This window comes from Anguilla rostrata, chromosome 2, assembly GCF_018555375.3.
Source record: "Anguilla rostrata isolate EN2019 chromosome 2, ASM1855537v3, whole genome shotgun sequence".
NCBI classification, from domain to species: domain Eukaryota; kingdom Metazoa; phylum Chordata; class Actinopteri; order Anguilliformes; family Anguillidae; genus Anguilla; species Anguilla rostrata.
This window is the reverse complement of record NC_057934.1, coordinates 60834338-60841859: the sequence shown is the minus strand read 5'-3', so window position 1 is coordinate 60841859 and position 7522 is coordinate 60834338.

Below are 7522 nucleotides of genomic sequence, written 5' to 3'. Positions count from 1 at the left end.
GCGGTACATGGCTAGCGAAAAGAAAGAAAAAAAAACACCGCGTTCCCGATCGGAAGAGCGCAGCATTCCGTGATCCCCCGCCTGCGAAACGTTTGCTGTTTGTGCAGACCTTCTCGGCAGATTAGCGAGCGGCGCTTCGAGGCGATTCAAGTTGCTTTTTTTTGCAGATGATTGCGGGTTAGACTCGCGGTGTCGGCTTGTGTCTACAGCGCTACGTGTGCATTTCACAGACCGGCTGGGTTTATCCGACTGCGCCGATGCGACTGGAGGTGGGAGATACTGCTTCGAGCGAAAGCAGATAAAGTAGTCAGCATGCGAGTGAAAGGATAGAGAAAGACGCTTCACCAACGGTGATGTACCAGCTCCCCCCCCCCCCCCCCCCCCCCCCCCCCCCCCCACCGCCAAACCCCCACCAGGGAAATGTAACGCACACTCCACTAAACTCAATCTGGCTACTGTCACTGAGACTAACATTCACTTTCCAAAGACAATATTCTTCAATTTGCTACCCTGTTTGTTCCAAAAACTTATATATATATATATATATATATATATATATATATATAGTCTTGCACATTCCATTAAGACTCCAATGTGTCCCACGTGATGAATTTAGCATTTGAGTGCTGACGCGAAGCCGGCATATTTAAATGTGTGAACAGGCCCCAGAGCCTGCGGCATCGTGGCCTACGCTAGCGTGCCTATGAGCTGCCAGTCAACGGACGCGAGGTGAACATACCGCTGCAGACCAGGACTGTTAGCGCTCAGGCTGTTCCGCGGGGCCCGACTGAAAAAACAAAATGTCCTAGGCACGTGTGACGCAACGTCACTGAGGCCTTGCTCCAGGCTGTTGGGAGAAAATTTGTTCATTTAAAAAAATAATAGAAATGGATCCTGCTGTTGCAGCTTTTGCAGAAACATTCTAAAATCAAAAGATAAAAAATTTAAAAGCGATAGATTAGGGGCCTCTAAAGCAAATTCTCATGATAGGCACCTGTGTGATTGAAGCACCCCCTACCCCCCCCCCCCCCACGCTATCACCCACGCCTCACCCCTCCTCTCTGCACCAAACACATTTTTCGGTGAATCACCACAGCTATTATACCCCTGCCACCCAACGCTCCCCCCGCCCCCGCCCCCGCCCCCCAACCCCTCACCTCTCCAACCACCCTGACCATCCTGTTAGCAGACAATGGAGGAGGAGGATTCACCATGACAACGGTTAAGTCACCATGGCTGACAGGCGAAGCCGTCCAGGATGTTGCCAGGGAGGGGAGCGGGGCTGTGTGCATCCTGAAAGCAGATGCAGTCCAGCACTGAGAGCTTTTTTTTATTATTACTTAAGAACCCACCTTGTTCCACGCCTGTCGCTCGCTAAAGGCAATTATCTTCCCAATTAAGACTTTAATCAACAGCTAATCAGCGTCTGTTAGTGATCTGGTCAAGGCTGGGCAAATCGCTCAGCTGCAGCCACGCACGCCCATTTATTAATCGGGTGGGGGGGGGGGGGAAACAAAGATGGCCGTCTCCTGCGCACTTTCGCGCCAGTGCTCGCCGTGGATTCCACGCCAGATAAGACGGGTGTGACGTCACCGCACCCTCGCGAAACGTCACGCGAACGGAGCTCTGGGCGCCGACGCCGGTCTGGCGGGCGGCTGGTTTACTGCAACCGAGACGCGCCCGGCTGGACAGAGTCCAGGGCGGCCATTAGCGGCTAGCGCTCGAGCGCCTGTATTGTAGATGAGGTGAAGAGTCCGTGCAGCAGGGGAAACGGTCACCACTTATGAGCAAGTGTCAGTCAATAGCCACTCCAAGAAGTAATTGCGAAGCGCTGAGCAGCTTTTTTAATTGGTTCTGAGTCGCCCAAAGCAGTTAAGGAGACTTGGTTTCATTAGGGCTATAGACTGGACAGTGTGTGTGTGTGTGTGTGTGTGTGTGTGTGTGTGTGTGTGTGTGCGCGAGAGAGAAAGAGTGTGTGCGTATTTGAGTGTGCAAGCGTGTGGGTGTGTGTGCACACTTTAGCTGTTAACTTCTTACAACCTTTCTTGGATTGTCAAATTTTTTTGAGGCAAGTACCCAGCTATAGCTCCGTATATATATATATATATATATATACACGTGCATATATAAATATAAACAATATCTAATTCTGTATTGACTTTTGTTGATATCTTTACTCTATAGAGGTGATTATTATATGTGTCTGCATATGGCTTCCATATGAAAGTGTTAATCTCTATTGAAGGCAGTGACTCACGAGGCTCCGCCCATTCCCACCGGCCCGTCAAATGCTAATCCACATGACTTCAATTTCATTACACTGTCTCATGCATGTGTGCGAGTGTGTGTATGTGTATGTGTGTGTGTGTGTGTGAGTGCTTTGAATTTATGTATTTACACGATGAATTGATTGATTAGTCAAACTATATGCAGGGTTTTTTTTTTTTGTATTCTTTAATGGATATGGATTTTATAAATTTATGGCCTGGTAAAAGAGTATGGGTGTGTTTGACCCCATCAGCAGCAGGACTGGCTCCAGCAGAGCTGAGAGACAGCGGAAACAGTGTAATTACCCGGCTGTGAGATCAGCACTGATGCTGCTGGCTCTATGTCAGCCCGACTGGATAGACACAGTCAGGCCGTCTCACCGTCTGCCCGACTGGTTACACACTGTCAGGCTGTCTCACTGTCTGCCTGAATGGTTAGACACAGTCAGGCTGTCTCACTGTCTGCCCGACTGGATAGACACTGTCAGGCTGTCTCACCGTCTGCCCGACTGGATAGACACTGTCAGGCTGTCTCACCGTCCGCCCGACTGGATAGACACAGTCAGGCTGTCTCACCGTCTGCCCGACTGGTTAGACACTTTCAGGCTGTCTCACTGTCTGCCTGAATGGTTAGACACTTTCAGGCTGTCTCACGGTCTGTCCAACAGCTTAGACCAAGGGCATACGTTTTGTTTGAATATTGGGGGGACTGAAATGCATAGACCCCAAGAACTGCATCCTGGGGGGCAAGCCCCTTGGAAGAAATTGAAAACAACAGTTGAAAAATGACCATTTAAGATTCATTCTAAGGTAAAAAACTCCAAACAACTGGACAGTATATCTCAATCACAACATGAAATCCCCATTTTTAATATATGAAATCATTTTTCTCATCATCATGCTGTATTATTCAGGGGGCAGGGGCGGGTTACTTGGCCTATTTTGTAATATTGGGGGGGTTGTAAGTCCCCTCTCCCCCCCCCCCCCATAAATTACATCCCTGGGTTAGACACTGTCGGGTCCGTTGAGAACAACATAGGCAGCAGTCTGTACATCAGTACATCATCTAGGCTGACAAGCTATCGCAAGCTAAGAGCCTCACTGACTGTCAAACAAGTCCCTGGGAGTACAATGTTGGGGGCGCATTTGCAGGAATCACACTTTACCCCCCCCCCCCCCCCCACACACACACACACACACACACACAAATACACCACGTACATTGGCTGGGGTGTGTAGGTAGTGTAACACCTGTTTCGATGATTCATTTGTTTGGTTTTGTTAAACAGTTCTCTTAGGTTTGCATTCGTGTGATTGTGCAGGAGACTAGTGCAATATCGGCCTGTGAAGGAAGTCCTGTCTTTGCGTGCAGCTTACAGGTTTAGCTCAGTAAAGGGATGATGGCACAATATACTGTCAATCACTCCATTTACATTGATGTGTAAAACTGTTCTTAGAAATTGCCTTTCACTTTGCTTGTTATCCCCACCCCCCCCCCACCCCCCTTCCATACGCAGATGAATATATTTCGATATGAAATTTGACTTCACGAACATTTTGTAGCGTGAAATATGTACCTTTCAAAAAAAACGCAGACAGAATGAGTTCTGCTGCAAATTGCCTGCTTGGCTTGGCTGTTTTTTTTTTTTGGTCATGCAGATTTATCATCCTCAGTCGCAGGGAGAGAGGGAAAGAGACGGGGGGTTGGGTGGTGTGGGGGAGGGTGGGGAGGGGGGGGGGAGTCCTGCGTTACTGCTGAACCATCAGAGCAGCCACCGTAACTGCCACACGCTCCCTGACCACCCCCCCCCAGGCTCACTGTACTGTAAGGAAGGGCCCAGGTCGGTCAAAGCAGAGGAGAGTGGGGCATAGGGTATACACACTGCTGGTGCAAAAACACACACACACACACACGCACGCACACACGCGCACACACGCGCACACTACAACACACACACGTACACATACAACACACACATATTCAACACACACACACACACCACCACACACCACACACACACACACACACACACACACACACACACACACACACACACACACACACACGCACACACGCACACACGCACACACGCACGCACACACACACACAGACAGAAGCCCCAGCTCACTGCTGTCTTGGACTTTGACCTGTCTGCCTCCTCCACTTGTTATGTAACTGCTTGGCACTGCAAAAAAATATTCTAGGAGCTGTACAATTACAGGAATGTTTGTATAGATATCTACCTGTGGATCTACATTTTTTAAATAAATAAATAAATAAAGGAGGATTCTTTTTCTTTCCATCTCTCCCATCTCTTTGTCTTCCATTTCCCTCGCAAAAAATTCGCCACAAATGGAGACTCTGTGGAGGGACTGTGTGAAAGTTCCCAGAGGAAGCCTCTCTCCAGACCACGGGGCGCGGGATTAGCTTTACCCACCTTCCCCGAGGTATTTATTGACTTTTTTATTCGCCTGGGTTAAGCGTGGTCCCGTGTAAATGCACCCGACAGGAAAAGTTTTCCCATCGCACCTCGCCTCACCGCTCCTCGGCCCGTCACCCCCCGATGGGCTTCAGCGCATTTCGGAAAACCCCCAGGGTCCTTTCTTCTGTTCTTTCTTTTTTTATTTTCTCCCGCCTCCCGCAAACGCGTGAGAATTCGCTCGCAAACACTGAACGGCGGTCAGGCTTTCCTCTTAAAGGAGGAAAATGATTTTAAAAATCGGACAAAGAAAAAGGTTAAAATTTTCGTTTTTTTTAAAGGAAACATAAGCCAGAAAAATGATTTCTTAAAAATAGACATTGTTGTTCCTGTATTAATGTGTGTATTCAGCTTCGTAGATTGGGAGATAATCAATTAACATTAATTCTGATTAATAGCCAGTACCCGGTTAAGTGATCGGTGGAGGGTCACACAATGACGGTCACATGTTGATGCTTTCGCAGCTTTGCTATAGCAACGCTGATACGGATCAATAGCTAATTCAGGCATGAGACTTTAACAAGGTAACAAGGTAACAAGGGATATCTGATTATTTTAAAAGTTGGTCCAGGTGGTTGGGGGGGACGGGGGGGTCTGTGGATTTTGGAGAAGGGGGGAGGCATGCAGTTGTCTCACCCAATGACCCAATCCAATAAAAGGTGTCATTGCAATGAACAACAATACCAGTATTGAACTAGAACTGTCAGTCAACACACAACAGTCCAGCATGCGTGGCTGGCCCTCTGCCCAATGTCTTTCACCAGAACATGCAGGGACTGCAATAGGGGACATGTTCTCCTCACTCTCGCTCTCTCTCCCTCCCCCCTCTCTCTCAAACCCTTTCTCTTGCTCTCTTTCTCTTGTTTTCGCTCTCTCCCTCTCTCACCCTTGCTCTCTCTCTCTCTCTCTCTATCTGCGTCCATACATATTTGCCACATCCTTCATCTTCTCCAGTTTTTTTTCAGGACCAGCTTCATAACACACTGAGACAATCTGTTTTGTTTAATTAGTGTTGATCGCTGCATATTGCCTACTTGCTTTGGATCGTAATCTGGCTGACAGGGGCTTAAGATAACAGTTCAAAAGGAGTTTTTCTGCTGAGACGCTGCGCACTTACGGTCAGACCCAGAGCCTCAGACTGCACTGCACACAAGTTTTCCTCTCAACACCAGACTTCTTCTCCTCTTTGCCGACATTTCACAAGTACACAGCTACTGTCCCCTGTGATTTCACACGTCTGACTGAGAGAGAGTGAGCGAGAAAGAGTGAGAGTGAAAGCAGGAGATTTAAAAGTCCCATAGCAGTTATTTCACTGTTTCTTAACCGAGTGCAGTTTCTACAGGAAGTTGTGTTCCACGCATACCAAACAGACCTAATCTCGGTGGCAATATGTCACACCAGGATCCCTCCATCCACCACATCCCATACAAACACACACACACCACCCTGCAACACATTAAGGAAATGTTTCCAAATGTTTCCCCTCTCTCTCTCCCTATCTCTATCTATCCCTATACCTCTCTCTCTCTCTCTCTCCTCCCTCCCTCCCTCCCTCTCCTGCCGTGACCTGCAACATTAACTGCCCACTGAAAAGATGTTTATGGGGAAGGTGTCGGTACATCTGTCTCCGATTTCCCTTCACGCCGTCCTTGCATTTGATTTTATGAAACCAAGGTTTAAAGCTCCACACTGATTAATGCTCCACACCTCCCCCCTGTGGCCGGAGGGGGAAGTAACCACGGTGGCCCGTGACAGTGGCACAGATGGCAACATGGATGGCAAGACTGCATACAGAGGTGTTGCCATGGTGAGGCACCAGAGAGGGCTTTCTGGACTGCATGCTAGACAGAAGCCGTACACGTGAAGCAAACGCACTACAAGCAGAAGTACACAGAACCACATCTGTACTACCAAACGCATACGAGCTCGCACACTCATCGAGCCCCCCTCCCCCCCGCCCTCCCCCCAACCCAAGCCTGTTCAAGTGAGCACAAAGACGCCTCCGTGTCCCGCATGCAGGTACGCAGACGGTCCGTTCTGAGGTTTGCGTTCTTTCTGAACTGAGAGCTGGATTTGTTTATCTGTGTGCCATTTTCTCACATCAGCACATTTAAAGCCAAGCAAATAGCCTGGCAATTCACCAAAACAAATTTCAAGGTCTTATGCTCTAAGTCTCTGATGTAGGTTATTTATTACTGTGAGTAAGCTATTTACACAGTATTATTTGCTGCTTTGTTCTTTGGACGGCACTTGGGAGGAAGTCAAAATTACACACCGCGATGGAAAATTAGGTTACTCGAACTGAGGTGGCCAAGAGACACGACTGAAGCTCGTCAAACTGCCGATTTCGGCCTCCCAGCGGCGGGAACCAATCACGGCGCAGTACAGAGAAAGCCACGGGGGATGACATCGCTCTCTCCAGCAGACTCACTCTGTCCTGACTCACAGCCCACGGCCGCTTCCTCCAGAGAGCTGCTCAGAGGACCATCTGGCTGGGGCAGGGGGGTCAGACAGGCTGCCCAAAATCTCAGAGCCCTCCCAACAGAAGGGCACAGCGGAGCATTAACTGCACTGTCACTCTCAAGGCGCAGCCTCTTTCTCCTTTTCTTCCTCCCTCTCCTCTCCTCTACAGGCAGCAATGACCTCAGTCTTTCTGCTCCCCCTTGGCTAAAGCTAAGTATGCTTTCCTTTGTTAGTAACTAAAGGTAATATGGATTGTCCAGTAGGGGGCAGTCTATCTATCTATCCATCCATCCATCCATCATCTATAATCGC